General features: G+C 34.1%; 1 long non-coding RNA gene across 1 annotated transcript in view; it reads left to right on the top strand.

Annotated features, from left to right (window-relative positions):
- The window catches only part of LOC119876469, a 92,895-nt gene extending 77,571 nt beyond the window's left edge, over positions 1 to 15,324 (top strand). The window contains exon 3 of the long non-coding RNA XR_005362923.1: positions 15,248 to 15,324. This is a non-coding gene — a long non-coding RNA (uncharacterized LOC119876469). The remainder of the gene's footprint in view (positions 1 to 15,247) is intronic.
- Positions 15,325 to 19,330: the final 4,006 nt, after the last annotated feature.

Raw genomic sequence — 19,330 nt, 5'->3', positions numbered from 1 at the left:
CTTCCCCCACACTCTATACCTTTTACTGCCAAACCACTTTAGAAATTCAATCTACCTATGCTATTCCTTTCCATCAGCCAACCACTCACTCTTCAAAGCACTGCAATCTAGCCCCTGGCCCTCTCACTCCATAAAGGGACTGTCTCACCAATCTGAATAGGTGAATCAAATATATTGCATATGTAACCAAATAAGTAAATCAGCATATAGCACCAACTGTTCAAAAATATCCCTATGATTGAATACTCCTTGGAGTTATTTAACCAATTTGTGCAATACAGTAACTTGACATCTCTAATTTTTTTAAACGATCTTTCATATAGTTCAGGAGTTTTTCTTATGATTATAAAAGGAAATTGTGTATTTCAGAGTAATGACTTGTTTCAGTCCCTCAACTCTAGTTCATCCTATCATTCCATTCTTAGTTGAGAACTTCCCTCTTAGCCCTAGGAGAGAAAAAAAAAATCTTCACTGTGGAATATAGGGCCCCTTCATAACCTTGCATGTCATGATCTTTCATAATCTTTTGGGGCTTATCTCTTTCTAAATTCTGGCGCTTTTTTTTTTTTTTTTTGGTGTGTAACAAACAACTTCTTATGGTTCCCCATGTATACCATATTGCCACAAATATTGTCAAACTCATCAAGTCCTATTTTGTGTTTTTATATGTCTACTTTCTCATATTTACCATTAGAACTTGAGGATATTGCTTATCCTAAAGGGATGCTTAGTAAATATTTATATACAAATAAGTAAATAAATGAATATTATAATAGCTTTAGATGAACACAGTTGTATAATTTGTTTAGCTTTATATGATCTGAGCAAATATCTATGAAATTAAAAAGGCTAAGGGAGAATAAGTATCTGAGTCTATGATTGTCTGGATATTCCCACAATCCTTTCTCATCACTATTTTCTGTCACTACCCTTCTCCTGGTCCTGCCACTTTTTTACAGTGTTCGTGGCACTTGTTACTTATTTTAGGAATTTCTGGGAGCTGATTTGTTAATATTTTATATGGTAGCCTTAACCCTTCTTGTTATAAAGCATAAAGACAAGCAATAAGAAGAGAAGGAAATCTTTTGTATTTATGAAATATGAGTTACTTAATGGGAAAAGTATAGCTTAGTAATTAAACATAACATTTGGAACTAAGCCACCTAGATTTAAATACCAGCCTTATCACTACCTAGCTGCATAATTTTCTGGAATTACTTATCCCTTCTCTGCCCGAGTTACCTCAGTTGTAAAAGGAGAGATGTTGGAGTACTTACTGCTCAGATGCAGTACAGAAATCAACAATAGCAAAAGAAAAAAAATTAAATCAGCTAATATCTGCATTCTCATCTTTTGTGAGTCATTTATTAAGCTATAATGAACCATCACCTGCAATAAAAAAAACGACATTTGGTTTGAGGGTCTAATTTAATTTGCAAATTACAATAATTTATAAGTGCTATTTAAGTGTGACCTTTAAAGACTAACCTCTGATTCTACTGAGTATCCAAAATCCCTATATGTTGAAGAATTAATGTTATAGAATGTTCTAAATGGGAAAATTGGAAAATTAATTAGAATAGAAATTCATTGTTTACCCCGAGGGAAAGGGAGACAAGAGAGGACCCCCTGGAGAGCAAGATTTATTTCCAAATCATCCCCACTGATTACATTCCACAAAGTGCCTTTGGTTAGCCATACCTTATCTCCACCCTGTGTAACTCATTGGTTTTAAACAGTGACCGCTATTCTTGTTAATTCATGCTATAAGTTGGTCTGCTTTTGCTCTAAATCATCCAGCTGTAGCTTTGGTGGAAAGATAAAATCTTTTAATATATCATAAGAATCTCTTCAATTCAGACAACAGTCAAAAGTGGAGAAATAGCCTGGGCTTTTATGCTGGAGGAAACAATTAATTTGGAGTGCCATGATTCTTAATAGGCAGATTCTTCTTTTATGCTATTAAAGCAAAAAGAACTGAGTTAGGAGCTGAAACAGTTGCCCCAGAAAGAGACTCAGAGTTACACATGTTGCAAAAATTGAAGGTGTTATCTAAACCATGATAGGAAACAACTTTGTTATGTTAAATTGTTTTAATGGGGCCAAGGAGATTTACAATGTGTTACCAATAAAACTGTTTCTGTCAAATAAATAAGAGCACCTCAAAAGCTCAGATGCCTGCACTTATTTTATTGAATACGTTATGGCTCCTTACTCAGCTCAGCTCTCTTCTGCAGATATACTAACATCTAGTAGATGACAAAAGGAACCTGTATCTTTTCAAGACGATTGATGCATTATGTCCACTCAGCACAAGGCTCTCAATTATTTTCTTCTTACTTTTTATTATAACAAAATAATAATTATGTAATGTAATTAATTTGTGCAAGATTAATTTTCCATCAGCTGATGGCATTAGGAAGGGCCAGATAAGAGAATGATTGTTTTATTTCTACATCTGCTACTCATACACAATTCCTCAACTCATAAAAAAGACTAACAGTCTTATAAAAGGCTGTTGCTGACTAACAGGAGTGGAGGTATAACATAGTCCTCAAAGCCATAAGCATAGAACGCACTAGCTTAGTTTTAAGGCTTACAGGAACTCCATGATGGGGAATCATTCTACTTCCTCATGGGAAAATGAGGTAAAACCTCATTTTATAGCCTTTTCATTATAAATTTTAAAGAATACATTTATATTGTTTGAAATTTTTCCTGGAATATGTTTTATTTACTACAAAACTTCAGGGAGAGAAGACACTAGAGACTGCCTCTGGTATCAAAACTCAGGGCTGGATATTAATGAAAACAGAAATGAAAAAAAACACACCCAGTGGTCACTGAATGCTGGCAGTTTACTGGGCACTTTGTTCAGCACTATACAAATATTAATTCATTAACCCCTACAAACCATGGCTTTGGATTTGCATTTTTCCCCATTTTGTCAGTGAAAAATATAAACACATAAATTTAGCTAAATTGACATTCATTCTACTCCAAAAAAATTGATGGTAGACATAGAACGGGCATCCTGCTCTAAGTGCTCTAACCCACTCTCAGTGTTTGTAAAATTCATTCCCATACGTCCCTGGATACAGCCAATTGTTGGTTTTAATTAGGTGGTTCACCAGTTTTGTTCTCACATCTGGGACTTCTTGCAGAAGAAGCAGAAATGGCCAACACAATTCCCTTGATACAGCGGGAGAGAGGATAAACTTGCCATCCTTCTAGACTGCCCACACTTGCTTTGCTCACTAAGTGGGAGTGTGCAATATAAAATGAAACAGTAGGTAGCTGTATCTCTATATTGAATGTTGACATACTAAGTCTTTGACTCAATCGCAGATATAATAAATTCTTTCTAAGTATATTCTTTGTGATTTAACCGATGCCTTTTCACAGGAATATGAATTGTAACAGTCTGACTCATAGGACTTATAATGACACCTAATGTGTTGAGGTCAATGATAAGACCTGAGCACCATGTGATTGAAGCAGAGAAAAAGCATCTAGCTGTCAATATAATGATTAGAGGAAAAGGTGATATTTAAGGTCAATCCTGTCAAATAAACAACTTATTAATAACATGAGGTGAGAAAAGTGAAGAGAGAGAAGTACACTCAAAGCCCTGAGAAAGGAAATGCAGTGTAAGTAATTTAGGAAAGCTAAGGCATCAGTAGGGAAGGAGGTAGATAAGTCTTACCTCCAACAGAGTGGTGGACTAGAAAAGCAGGCAACTGAAAGTGATGGATAGTCATAAGAGCACATAGAATACTTTCTTCTTTGATCCTGCTGGTTATGGGAAGTGAATAGCAGACACTAGAGAAATAAAGATTCCATTCCTATATTTAGGAAATATAATTCTGGTGGTAGAGTGTGAAGGTGAACACCTGGAGATAGTGAAGTGTGGGAGTCCTTTTATTTTATTTATTTTTCTCTCTACATACCACATAATCAATAGGGAGTGTCTGTTGGCCTTCTAGCTGATTTATATGATTCCTCATCACAGCCTTTGTTCCAATTCCTCACTTTCAACCAGGTATTAAATATTTAGACACTGAGTCTAAATTGTCCTGGTCTTGCTGCTATCAGGATGACTATTCTATAGTTCTGTGATCTATTAGGGGACTTTTTAAAATAACCTTTTTTAAATGCTCTAGTCAAACTATGGTAACAAATAAGGTGGCCAAATGTATAGGCTGGGAACAGAGAGTCTCTATAGATGACTCTGGTTTATCTACGTGACCAGTCAGGGCACTTCTGATCTGGAATTATTTCTTCGGTGTATAATGAAGTATAGCAAAGCTGATTTCCAATTTTGTCTTCAGGTAAATGGCAATGCAACTTATTATGAATGAATGGTTTTAAGCATATAAGGGACATAGTTAATAATTCTTGGACACTTTTATTTATTTTAAGATTTTTATATATTTGAGAGAGAGAGATAGTGAGGGAACAAGTAGGGAGGAGAGGGAGAAGTAGACTCCTCACTGAGCAAGGAGCCTGCTGTGGGGCTCCATCCCAGGACCCTGGGATCATGACCTGAGCCAAAGCAGAAACTTAACCACCTGAGCCACCCAGGTACACCTATTTAACACTTTAAAAAAGCAAATAGGTACAAATACAAGTAAAGTCCCATGTATCCCTTGCTGACATGTGTAACCCTCCTTAACTGGCATAAACTCTGGGGTGGTGTTTTTCCCATGAATGCAATTGTACCTTCTGTACATATGTATGACCCATAGAAAGAATAATTTTTATTCAATACTATGTTTATGATATTTATACATATTGTTAAACATAGCTCCCATTTATTCACTTGTACTTCTACATGAGTATTTTCCATTTTATAAGTATATATTAATTTATTTTCTATTTCCCTGTGTGTGGTCATCCAGATTGTTTATAAGCTCTCACTTTTATAAACGGTGTTGCTGTATACATATTAATTGGTGCAATGTTCTAAAATGCTTTAAATGTTATGTGCCATTGGGTAGAATTTCTAAACCATAGGGCATTCCTATCTTGCATTTTACTGGGTATAACCAAACTGTTTTCCAAAATAGTTATGCAAATTTAGTTTTCTTTGGGCAATTTATAAATGTCTGATGCAGTGCATTTTTGACAGAATTTGGTGCCATCACACTTTTAAGTGTTTATCAACCTCTTATGTATAAAAGAGAGAGTATACCTTTTCATTATAGATTACTTAAAAACTTAACTTTACTCAGCTGCCATTATAATGAACATATCATTAAAATCTGATGAAAATTTACCAATCCACCAATTTATCCAACTAAACACCTTTCACATTTCTTTTCATTTCTTATGAAAAGTCCATAGATGGTTCAATAGAGAATTCTTTTAGGCTGCTGCAACTCACAAAACAGCAAATTAGATACACTTCTTTACTTAAAGAAAAAAAAAATAATAAAGTAGTTGCCAGTGGGCCCTGGGATATTTATTTCTCAAATATCCATTTTAACCTATTAGAGAAAAACTCAATCTATTCTCCTGTGAAAAGTGGTATATGTTTTTATGGTGGGCTTCAAATGAACATTTTGCAGCAGAAGTATCAATGTTAAGCAATCTGATTAAACTGAATGAAAAAACTGTGATGCAGAAATGGCTAATTTTTCCATACAGATGGTATATTAGCTTGAATCTTGTATAATGGTGGTGATCATGTTTATTTTTATGTAAGATTTCCCACTATGCTTATGAATGTTGATATTTGTTTACTCTGTGTTATACTCAGAAGTTTTTTTTTTTTTTTTAATGATGCAATGACTACTTGGAACACATTGTTTTATACTTTCATTTCCATACAAATTTGGAACAAAATTGAATAATATTAAGTGATTTCTGAATTAAATGACCCCTATTTATGCTATATAATCATGCTCGGCACATGTATGCTTTTGGTTTTACTTGTGTTGGATATAAATAGTACTCATTTTATTGGCATAGGTTAATAATAGAGCAGATAGGTATGTACCCTTAGGGGTAGCTAAGTGGTTTCATAAACTTTGAACTATACAAAGATACTTTTGCAAGACTTTGAACAAAACAATGGTGGTACTCAGAAATTGATTTTCACATATCATAAGCCAAATTGGACTTACTGAATTCAAACAATCCTGCCTTATTTCAGCCATCGCCACAATCACATTTGTATATCAACTTAGATTCATCAAAACAACTGAACTACCTCATTAAAAACACCTTACTGCAGAAGCCACCCCGAAGGGCTCACCATGTTCAATCTGGGAAAATTTGAGCACCAAAGTAATTGAGGACCATATGAATTATAAATCTATAATAAATATATCATTTATATTACAATTGAACTATTACAATGATCATAATAAAAATTGGATAACAAAAGGATAATTAATGGCTGCTTAATATAAGGGAAAATTTGGGTGAAGGGCAGCATATTTGCATGGTCCAGATCTCTTTGGATTTGAATTGTGATAACATGGTGGGAGTTCAATATAAAATGAATTGTGTGCCAGATAAACCCAGACTAATTAATTCACTTTTATTTGCCCATTTACTCAGTTGAAAATATTTGAGTGCTTGGATGTCCTGTGCACTATTCTGACCATTGAATACCAAGATTTTCTTGGTATTTCTTAGGACTAATTATTTTGTAGCCAAGGCCTGACTCATGATAAGGGAAAATCCTTCCTTCTGCTCTTTTACCAGATGCCTGAGAATATTAGTCTTTGGAAGAGTCACTGTGTTGTTAAGTTTGCCTGTTTGTTTTAAGTGTGAATTCCAGAATTCTTCACCTGGGGAGGCAAGACAGCAATCTGAGGCAGTCTATTGATATGCACCAGTGAGTCATAAAAACAAAACAAAAGACTAGTAATGTTCATAAAATAAGGTAATCCTTGTAAACTCTACTACAGCCAGCCCTGACTATTTTGAAACATGGGTATGTCTTGGGCAGAATCTGACCAAGCCTTTGGTTTGCACACAGTGATGAGCAGAGCAAATGGGTTTGGTTCCTATGAAGCGGCCATTATCGAAGGGATCTTCCAAGTGCTCGCAGCTCATTACTGACTCCACACAGCGCAATCGGCTCCTAGGTGGCAGGAATCATTAGTATTCTGGTTGCAAACTAATGTATTGGAATTAAGCAAAAATTACCATAATGCAAAGTTCTAAAAAGCAATATTCTTCCAATCAGTCTTCATGTAAATATGAGTGCTGCTGATTAAACACTCAGTATAGGAGATGCAACTACCAGACAACAAAATGCTCAGAGAGGTTGGCGAGACTGTCAGCAGTGAGCTCATATAATTAAGCAGTACAAAAAATGTAAGAGAAGGCACACTGTGAAAGCCATCATGGCACCTCGCTTTTAATTTAGTTAATAAAAGCCAGTGAGTGTATAGTTTTTTTATTTGCCAAGAAGGAAAGAAGCTGAGTTTTCTGCTATGTTTAATTTGTGTTCTGCCTATGACCTTTTAATTTACATGCTAAGTTCATCACCTCCATGTTCTAGTCCCTTCGTTTTTCTTCACTAATAATCCACTGGAATACATCTGTTATCTTACAAATTACACAAAATTATAGTTTCATGTCTTTGACATTTTTATGGTGATACTAAGTACCAAGAATGTATGTGATTGTTTCTGGACTGTGTGTAATGAGTGATAAATATTCTAGTCTTTTTTATACATACAGGTTGAGTAGACTAAATTTATTGACTGATTTTTTAAAAAGATTTTATTTATTTGAGGGAGAGAGATTTTGTTTGAGGGAGAGAGAGACCAAAAGGGAGAGTACCAGCTAGAGGTCCGGGGGAGGGAGAGGGAGAAGCAGATCCTCGAGGAGCAGGAAGCCCAAAGCCCAGGGTCCTGGGATCATGACCTGAGCTGAAGGCAGATGCTTAACCAACTGAGCCACTCAGGCACCCCATTGACTGATTTTTAATAGAACTAATCAATTATCAACTATCATAACCAAAATGATGTAATCATATATATATATACATACATATATGCATATCCATAGATATTGTACATATGCATATAACTTAACTTAAAATTATTTCAAACATTTAAAGAGTTATTCAGTTATACATATCTCTTTCTTGTCCTCCTCTATCCCCTAATCTACTCCAGGGTTCTGCCTCGACCCCCAAAATCAAGAGAAAAATCTTTCCTATGTCCTGCTGCATATTTACTTTTCAGTATTACACATAATTCACAAGGAAAATGATTCCCTTGTAACAGTATTTTTCTATTCCATACGCATACCCTATAGCAAAGCCCATACTATCTACGGTTGTATCTTCAAACTGAGAAAAATAAATAAAAATTTAAGGTAAGTTATACTGAAGCAAAAATTCTTTCTCATTTAGTAGAAATTAGATTCCAAATCCTATGGAATGAGATGGAAGTTTAATGACAGACTTTGGTGAAATTGACCCTATATATTTATTGCAAAGTAACATTCAAAGGGACTTTACATATTCCACAGAAATGCCAAATCTGAAACACGCTAAATATGTAATATTAGCTGTAAATTTATAATTTTAAATTTATGTTAAATTTATAATGTAATATTTAGCTGTAAATTTTTAAAAAAGACATAAACTGATGTATAGTAAAGCAAATATATAAACTTCAGTAAAGACTTGATCAACTGGCTCAGCAACCCTACTGAAACTTGACTTACATTCTTCCCTAAGTGTACATTCTTACACACATTCCAGCTGCCTTTTATCCAATCCAGTGGTATATACTTCCTAGTTCTTGTCCAGCAGGACAGAGAAAGCACACTTGTCACACTTTCTTCAACAAGTATAACTGGCAGGTCCAGAGTGGGTTTGTCCTGTGCATTATCAAAATAATCATTAGCATAATGGCGGATGTGGATTCATTTTGTCCCAAGTCCCTTTCTCTCTACTAGAATTGGCAGCTAAGGATTTTTTCTCTTGGAACCACATGAATCCTGAAATGGACATTGGAATTGCTAAGAAAGAGAAGGGGAACATGAACGCAACAAAATATTTCAACAATAGGCACTATTTAACATCCTTTGTGGCTATGTTCACATGGAGACATTAAAGCATCTTTCATTTATAAAAGGGACTCTCAGTTCACAAATTGTTTATACATCATACAGTATAACACTATCCAGGTTACATGGCTGAACAAGACCTCAGAAATCATTATGTCACATAATGGATAAGAGAATGTCACGTTATGGAATAAGAAAAGGAATCAGGAATCCAGAGACATAAAATGATTTGTCTAGAGCCAGACATCTAGATGATGGCATATTAGGACCTAGGGAAATTCATTCCCAGTCTGATACTCCTTATGTTAATAATTAATTCTCTCTTAAAATTACGTGGAAGCAGTGAATCCAAGACAGAAAATTTCATCTGCTGTCACTGGTGACAACAAAAACACTTATATCTTCCTGTTGCTAGTGAGAACTAGAGTTTCAAAGAATGAGCCCCTCACATAATGGTTTCCTAGCCAGAAAATAGCTCTAAGTATAACTTTCCAAGTTAAGAGCATCCATTTAAAATAATGAAGCCAGATGCACTTTTTAACGAAACCCAAGCAATCATTATGAAAACATATTGCTCTCTACTTAGGAATTAACTTGTGTTAGGAGGAGATCTGCTATAAAAACACATCATTCTTTACTTGGAGATCAACTAGTGTAAGAAGAAGAAATAATTTTCTACTAAACTCTTTTCTTTGGTGACTGAAAAAGAGCATCACTTTAAGAAAGACATGTACTATTTCAAAGCACAAAGAACAGTTGGTTAATAAATGTTTCTCTTGAGCAGTGATCCTCAACCTTTATGGAGTTGCCAAGAGATCATTTATCATAATTTGTTTTATCTTGTTATTTCCTCCAATCTTCCTCTCAGATCCAGCTAAAATTCTACTTCTCCCATGAAGTTTTCTGGTTTTTGTTTTAACCAACACTTTCCAACCTCTATGATCTCTCCCTTAGCTAAACTTTGACTACACTGGGATTCAGGACCACAGCTTGGCATTTCACTGTTCCCTACTGACCTCATGGGACAAAATCTTGGTTCCAATATATGATCCTAAGTTACTCCATTTTAGAGAAACTGAGTTGTATCTCTTCCTAGATCAATATTTCTTTGATTTGCACAATATTCAGACCTCAGTGTTTAACGATTAATTGAATACAGAGAAAGAGAAGGTTTTTGCCAAAAAAAGTAATAATTATTCCATGCTTACTATTATTTTAAGATTTCTGTGACCTGAGAGAAATGAATAAATTCAATGAATTGCTGCAAATGTGGATAAGGCTCTCTTAACTAAGCAAACAAACAAACAAACAAACAAAAAAACCACAACAAAACAAACAAAATATATGAACAAACAAACAAAAAAGCCTTGGAATTATCTTTTGGGTATGTTTGCAGGCATATATTTTAAGTATTTTTCAAAATTGGAGGATATAATGCACGTGTAGAAATGTATATAAAGTAGAAATGTAGACTTCAATCATTTAAAACTGAACATTTGAATAAAAGCTTCGCTTGAGAGAAAGTAGAATATTGTTAGCATCGCTGAAGCCTTATAAATCCCTTCACACCCCCACCCCTCCCTCTTCTAACTTTTAAATTCTGCTTTCCCCCTTATTTTTCTCATTATTTTTTCACATACATTTACATGACTGAACACTAACAACATGCATTATTTTCTACCTCTCTTCTTTTGATCAACATTATGTTTGTGAGATAAAATCATGAGTTGTACGTAGCTGTGGTTTGTCCATTTTTCTAGTTATACAGAGTATTGTAAGGTATAAATACACCACAATGTATTTACCTACTCTACAGACATCAGACATTTGAACTGTTTCCAAATATATTGACTATTGTAGATATTCAACATTCTTCTACAAGTCTCCTGGAGCATACATACATGCAATTCTATAGTTTTTTTGTTTTGTTTTGTTTTTACTTAAGGTCTTCACAGAGGCACAGTTAGATAGTTTGTGCCTGGTAATTCTTTTTTATTATTTTTCTTTCCTGGTGAGCAATCCTCGGAATTATAGAATGGTTAGCAAAATCCCTGGTCTCTCCTTACTGGATGCCAAAATCGCTAAAACCACCACTATCACCTTCAGTTGGATAAATAGCAAAAATGTCTCCAGAGATTGGTAGATATCCTGAGCAGGGAAGGGTAATTGTCCTGGGTAGAGAAACACTGACCTAGGAGTGTGTCTGATTTCTGCAAATAATAGCCAACCCTCTTTCGAAGTGGAATTTCCAATTTTCATTTCAACCTGAGACTTCCCATTTCGCACATTCTCACTGATACTTTGTGTGTTCCTTTCCTGAGGCTGCCATAACAAAACCACAAACTAGGTGGTGTAAACAATGGAAATTTATTTTCTCAGGTTCTGGAAGCTGAAAGTCTAAGGTCAAAGTGTTGACAGGTTTGGTTCTCCTGAGGCTTCTCTGCTGGCTTACAAGATGTCCACTTCCTCTCAAAGTCCTTACATGTCCTTTTTCTGTGCACAAGTACCCCCCCCCTTTTTTTTATTTGTGTCTCTCCCTCTCCGATAGGGACACTAGTCCTTTGGGTAAAGCTCCCACACTCATGACTTCATTTAACCTTAATTCCCTCTGTAAAGGCCTTTCTCCAAATACAGTCATTTGTGAAGTTAAGGCTTCCAACATATGAATTTTGAAAGGAACATGATTCAGTCCATAACACTTGGTATTATCAGCTTATCAATTTTTGCAGTTCTGTGTCTTGTATCTGTGGGAGCACCAATTTTCATTTTCTTCATAATTAATGAGTTTGACACTTTATAAAATGGCAATTTGCTATGCAAATTCTCAAATCTGTGAAGTTTTTGTTCAAGTCTTTTAGCCAAATTTTGGGTTTATTTACTTAAATGTGTTTTCTTACTGATTTGTTGAAGTTCTTTGAATATTCCTCTGCCATTTATTATCATCAGAGAGGTCCTCTCCCACGTCAGGTCTTTGCTTTTCATTCTCTTAATGGCTTATCGATAAAGGAAAATGTTTAATTTTAACGTGGTTGAATTTATCAATATTTTTTTCCTTCTGACCTGTGATTTGTATATGAAGTACACAGTGTCAGTTTAGGGTCAACTTTCTTTTTCTTTATGGGTGTCAAATCAACCAACATTATTTAGTGAAAGACCATCTTTGTCACAAATCAAATTGAAATAATTGAGATTACTTTCTGTCCTAGTTTAGAAACATCCTGCATATTCAATTATACTCCCCTGGGATGCAAAACTTCCCTTTAACTTGCTTTGAACAACTTCAGGCATATAGTGCTATGCAGAAGTATTTAGGCAGCACAGTTAGGTGGAGAAATTTGATAAATTAATAAGAGATTATCTTTCCTAATACATGCTTCATCTCTGAGCTCAGTGTTCTGTTTTATTTTAATAGCATTGGACAAAAGTTAAATGCTGAGCAGTTGGAAACTGTCAGGAAATTTCATCCCCAGAGATTGGACCAAATTACTTAATAGGCCATCTTACTTCCATGTCTCAAAAGGGCTTACTTATTTGAGGGAATATCTGGAATTCATAGCACATTGGATATTAACAAAGAAAAGATGATTTAAAACCAACTGTAATATTTACTAGACACCTACCATGTGCCGGTTACTTCTTAATATACACACCTTTTTAATATTTAAAGCAGCCCAGCAAATTGGGTCATGCCCCAAGTTTCCTAGCTGGTAGTGGTAAAGTCAGGAACTGACTTTTTTTCCATCTGAATGCAGAGTCTGCACACTTCCACAATTACTTACAATATGTCTGGACTGATAGAGAAAAGACTAGAGAAAGCGACATGAAGTGTTTTCACATATTAGTAATTTTACCAGTGGGAAGCAGGACAATATTGCAGTTCTCCAAGAATTGAGGACCAGTAAAGAGTTTTGATGTGCTAGATTTTGTCCCCATGTCAGGGAAAAATTCACACTTAATTGAACAACCATTCTTCCAGAAAATGAAACAGATTCCTTTAGACTAAAGAGTTTTCTAGTACTGGCAGCATTTAAATGAAAAAAAACTAGAAGAGATTTCTGATGGAATGTTGGCCTGGAAGCTTCTGAATAACTCTTTCAGATAAAAAATATTGCAATTTATTTTATTAAATGCTACATATAGAATGTTTTATTTAGGTCATTGTTTTTTGGCTTGGAATGAAGAGTGTGTCAAAGAAAAATAAGGTATCTTCCTTCTATTAGCATATGATCAAGAATGAACAAAAAACAAATTTAAGAATTTTTCAACATTCAAAATATCTGCTATATTTGACTTACCTTATCAAAAATATTTTTAAGATTCCTGTCTTTATGTGAATGAGAGATAAGGAATTCTCCTTTCTTCTATTCAATTGTGTAGTTTACAAAATATTTATTCTATTTAAAATATATTTAAAAAACAGGTCATTATTATCATTCTCTTAAAGCTACAGAGTTCATTCTAATTAAGGCAGTGAGCAACTGTAGATATTATATAAAGTATAATTCTGATTCAAAGGGAGTACAGAAACAGCCCCAAACAAGCAGATTCTCTTTAACCCCAAAGTCCATAAGGATGACAAATATGATCCTAATAAATGTTTAAATGTTCAAACATTTCTGAAAATTGGTAATACGGTATCTTTTTTCTAACAATTACAATCTATACATTCATCCCATATTAATTATTCCATTAGCTGTTGAAACTGTAAAGAAGGACATTGATAATATTAGGATAGGTTAGACTCTTGTAACAAATAACTCCTGAGTCTAACTAAGTATCTTTATGAAAATGTACTACTTACACAGTGTCTGCTGGGATTTCTCTATGGACAGGTCTCTCCTTTTCAGTAACTAGATGATTGAGTCAGTCCAACACTTTTGGTTCCATTATCTCAAAGCATGGCTAAGGCAGGTAAAGTGACAGATGTGTGTCAATTGTAATTGCATATGCAGTTCAATAATTAATGCCAGAGCACAATAACAAGAAAAATTTTATGAAGAATGATGCATCTTTTCCATATTAAATTACTAAAAATTTAGTTAAAATCAGAGATTTTGCCTCTTTTAGGTTAGACAATAAAAATCTCTTTGTATCCTGTGTTTTGTGCTTGAACATTAAAGGAAAATACAAAAGTCTTTAATAATTAAATTCTGTGCATTAAGAAAATGTCTACACTAGCAGCTGTGAGCACTATGCATGAAATATATTCATAAATTCTTAGGAAAGGCATACTGTTTAGGGTTATGTTCATGAAATTGTACTTATCCTAAATAATAATGACATCCACTAAGGTCAGAAGTATTAGACTAAATCTCTATACACTGGTTAAACAACAAATTCAATTACTTTGTCAGGCAAAGTTCCGTTAAACTGTCATTCAGTATTTTTTTCTTCAAATATTCTCAAAATGCTAGTAGATAATAAGATGTAAATGCAATTTAGGTACACTTTATTTTTATTCCAGAAGAGACAACGTATTTAGATTTTTACTTTTTAGAGAATGTGCCACCAAATGAGGCAATGATTGGAGAAATTATTCTGATAAAGAAAATATCATTTCAGGGATCCCTGGGTGGCGCAGCGGTTTGGCGCCTGCCTTTGGCCCAGGGCGCGATCCTGGAGATCCGGGATCGAATCCCACATCGGGCTCCCGGCGCATGGAGCCTGCTTCTCCCTCTGCCTGTGTCTCTGCCTCTCTCTCTCTCACTGTGTGCCTATCATGAATAAATTTTAAAAAAAAATTAAAAAAAAAAAGAAAATATCATTTCAGTAGAGGAAAATCTAACAGAAGGGAGAATCAATCAAATATTAGCCCATAATCCTACTCTGGAAATCAGACCTGGTGTGTTTCAGGATTTAGTGATTTTTTTTTTTCTGATTTGCAAAAGGTAGCATAGTATAAAACTCCACAACCACATGCTTGGACATTTCCCCAGCAAAAATAAGAACATTCAATCTAAGTGTCATACATAAAGAATATATGCTGACGTTTCTGCTGTGTGGGATAGGAATTTTTCAGCATAAGTTCATCTCAGTCAAGTTTGCCAACAAATGAGTTAAAAAAAATCACAAAAAAACTGAATTTTCTGCAGTTTTAAGATTTTAGAATGATGAATAAAAATTGTAGATATATATTAATTAATTTGTAACTGCTGTCTACTGTATCCACAAATGAATGCATACATATTCTTTTTTGTCTTTACAGAGAGTAGTGAATGACTAATTCATGTACTTGGTCAGTGCACTGGCATGTCCTTGGTGACAGCATCACTTTCACCTCCACCTCGTAAGTCTAAGGCTTTCTCACTTCTTCCAGAGGAGTATCTGGAACTACATTCCCCCAAGCCCCTTTTTCTAACACTGAGAAGCAGTCATGCAACATTTGGAAGTTGGAAGAGATGGAAAGGTGATTATTCTGAGACAATTGTAAGAAACTGAGTGGGTTAAGGAAATGACAGAGGTAAGGTTCAAGGTGGTTTGTTGAGGAATGCCTGAGACTCAGGCATACAGGTGCCTAAGACTCTTCGTAGAGCTTCTTGGGGATCAGCGGAGCTTCTGTAGGAGCTCTAGAGAACAGCTCCCACCACCTTTGGTGTTGTAGGTTGAAATCTTTGGTGATAGCTTCCCTCCAAATCTGGTGAAATCCTTAAACCCAAAGTACCTAGAGCAACTGCTGTTTTCCTGAGTAAATCCAAAGACAGTCAAGTGCATTCAATGAAGAACTGGTTTTGAAAATTCCAAAAGTGCTGCAATTTGTTTTGCTTTTGAAATTTATTAAAAAGCAAATAGAATGTGTAATGTAATGAAATAACTAAATTTCTGATATTATGTCTCATTTTGTCTAACCTACTTAAACAAGGCTATTTTCATCAGGCATTCTTTCATAATACAGTGATCTTTAATAGATCTGTGCTTGCCTTCTAAAAATAAGTCTAATTTATTGTGGTATTTGAAATAAAATAAAGGAGTTGTTAGGACTTCTAAATATTCTGTTTTCCCAAGATTTATTATTATTATTATTATTATTATTATTATTATTATTTAGTAACCTATCATCATTTTATCATTGATCTTTGCTGACTATCCATTGATGAATCCCAAATCAAAAATCATCTGCATTATTTTTAGGTTCTTTAGGGTTAACTTTGTCATTCACAAAGAGTATTGCTGAATGTCATGATGTTATTAAATATCTGAAATTTCGAACACATAAATTCTTTGAATTCCTCCTGTAATCTTTTGAGTCTAAGCATTTATATAAATCTGAACCTACATTTCCTATTCTACTTTTATCATTTGGAAAGATATTTATGAAAGTGTACTGCTCTATTTCCAAAATGAGGGTTTGTAAAATAGAGTGTTATCATTCTGAGTTAAATGCTTCCAAAGGCCTCCATGTGATTTGCTACTAATTTCAAGATTTATGTTACTAAATATATGCTGGCTAATAAACCCATTCTCAAATGATAACTCAACAGACTATTTGGCATGGGGACAATTATTCCACAGCTGCATGCAAGATGCCACTAAATGAAAAATGGCATAACTATTTATCTTTGACATACTGTTAACCACTTCCCCCCACTCACAAAAAATGGAAACAAAACAAATGTACTGATTCTTCTTTGTTCAATTAATGTAGGAGAGGACAAAAATAGGACAGAATGAATCATGGCAGAAGAAAGAAAAGTGAAAGATAAACTATACAGATATATTGGAGAGACTGAAATATCCAGGTGTCCACAGAGTTGAGTTCATAAGCACTATCTCTTTCTTAGTTTAATAATATATACTGGATTCAATCACAGGATTGCCTCTGCAACCCAAGATTAGGGATTAGCAAAAATGAGTGAACAAGTCCATCCTAGAATAAATATGTCACTTAGTCTCAAGTTAATGAACTCATTGATTATTTCAATCTCTACACCTTGTAGATGAATTAATTATACTCAATCTGTACAATCTTATTTATTCCTAGAGATTATTTTTTATTTTCATTTCTTTTGCCAGTTTATTTTCTCACATCATTTTTGGATTACTTCATTCATCTGTAAATTTGTAAGCGTTTAAAAAATATGAAAGGGTTTCCACTGAGAAAAATGTTTGAGCTGTGTTATTATTGTTTGGTTTTGTTTTTATTTGAGATTAGGAAATAAGTTACAAAATATACTTCCATAATTTTTATTAGAGTTTAAAGCCTAGTTAAAACCAGCTAGTACCTTTTGGAATAAACACGAAAGAAGCAACCAAGAGCCAAAGGCCTAGCTATCAATTTCAAACAATGACTGTATTCCAAACACCAAGATGATCCTTAGAACTTGGGTCTTTTAAAAATCTTACAGCCTATTGTATGACTATTAACTATTCTAAGACAAAACAGTTAGCTTTTCAAATATCATATTACTCTGAAAGTTTCAACAAAATGGTATAGTTATCAATTTAAATAATACTTAACAATATCTTGTATTTCAAACACCTATTTTTCTTCGGCTGAGCTGATCTTGCATTTGGGGAAAAAGAAAGAAGCAAATAAATGAAGAGAAGTATATCTTGATATTTTGGATTAGAAAGTGGAAAACAAAATAGTGCCTATTAAAATAAACATCTTTAGGAAATGTTAGGGAAAAAACCACTGGGTGGCTCAGTGGTTTAAGCACTTGCATTCGGCCCAGGGCATGATCCTGGAACCTGGGATTGAGTCCCGCGTCGGGCTCCCTGCATGGAGCCTGCTTCTCCCTCTGCCTGTGTCTCTGCCTCTCTCTCTCTCTGTGTCTTTCATGAATAAATAAATAAAATCTTTAAAAATAAATAAATAAATAAATAAATAAATAAATAAATAAAATAAACATATTTCGAATGCATTAAATTTACAGAAAAATTGAAGTGAGAGCTGGCAGTCAACAGGTTGTTAGAATTTTGTTGTGGGCCAGACTTAATGTTACCTCTTTCTTGAGGTGAACTGGATGGGAACCACAGTTGAAAAAATAAGAGTAGTTAAACAAAAATAATTCTATGTCGAAATTAGGCTTTATATTTTAAGTGGTGGTATCAAATACAAGTAATAAAAAATAAAAAACATAAAAGTGAATACTTTTGTCAATAGCAAATGATTTTTGTTGAGAAGGGCATTTTTCAAGGAGACTGCCTTGTGCAGAAAATAACATTTTACAAGATTTAGCTTATATAAGCTTATCCAAATATGGGGAAAAACAGGAAGAAGAAGAATGAGTATTGGCAAAATATGAATTTAATGAAAAGTGGTTTTAGCTGAAAATAACATATTTTTCAATTTGAAATAACAATAAATTTATCATTGAGTATGTAATGAGAGTAATGTGATATATAAATTTTCGTTGCAGGTTGGGCATTGTGGCTGCTAGGAAATGACTTTTAATGGTGGCACTTTGCTCTCAAGAAAATGTCCCTTCTTTCAGTCCATCCAAACTCAGTATACTTTTTTTTTTTCTCTTTCTTTCTTTCTTATGTGAAAGATGATTCCTAGCTAGCCGCTTTACAAACAGAGTTGGCATCTGTTGACTGCTTTCAGGATGTTTTTACAAAGTCATGAAAGTGTCAACAACAAAAAAATATAGACAGGTGGTACTACCCCTTATTATCATCCTAAATGTTACTCTTTTTTTTCTTTTTTTATGATAACTAGACAAAAAGGTAATAAAATTATTTAAAATAAACACTTTCTTAAACATAAATCTTGGTTGGCTGCAGTATTACACATAACGTGTTTTTACATGACTGTGGATGATAAAACTTAACTTGGAGTTCCTGATCTGCCATCAATAGGACAGAAATTATCCTTTCCAGCTTTTGTAGCATCTGAGGACTCAGTCCCTAGGAAGGATCAGCATTTAATAAATGGCTAGTTTGAGTGAAGATAATTTCATAGAAAAGTTTCCTGTGCCTTCTAGATATTAAGTTGTCCTATTTGCAATATATTCTAATCAACAGAACTATTCAGGCATAATTTGAAGTTTAAATGGAACATAGATTCATTTATTTCTTTCTAATAAACATTTATTGAGTCCTTTATTCTTGGAGAAACCTTACTATGTAAGGAATAGAATGTTTTTCATATCACTTGGTGCCTGTGTGTCATTTATACCAACAGCTGAATAAATTCCTGAAGAAAGTGGTATCCAGTGACCAGTAGGGGATAATAGGCGATCAATTAAAAGCTTAATAGAGACAAAAATAATAATAAAATCAAAGAGACAGTTTTTAAAAGGTAAACACATATTTACCACTTTATTCATTCCACTCCTAGGTGTCT

The sequence above is a fragment of the Canis lupus genome, chromosome 8 (assembly GCF_011100685.1).
Source record: "Canis lupus familiaris isolate Mischka breed German Shepherd chromosome 8, alternate assembly UU_Cfam_GSD_1.0, whole genome shotgun sequence".
Lineage (NCBI taxonomy): Eukaryota > Metazoa > Chordata > Mammalia > Carnivora > Canidae > Canis > Canis lupus.
Note: the sequence above shows the minus strand (reverse complement) of the source record. Positions and strands in the feature narration are given on the sequence as shown.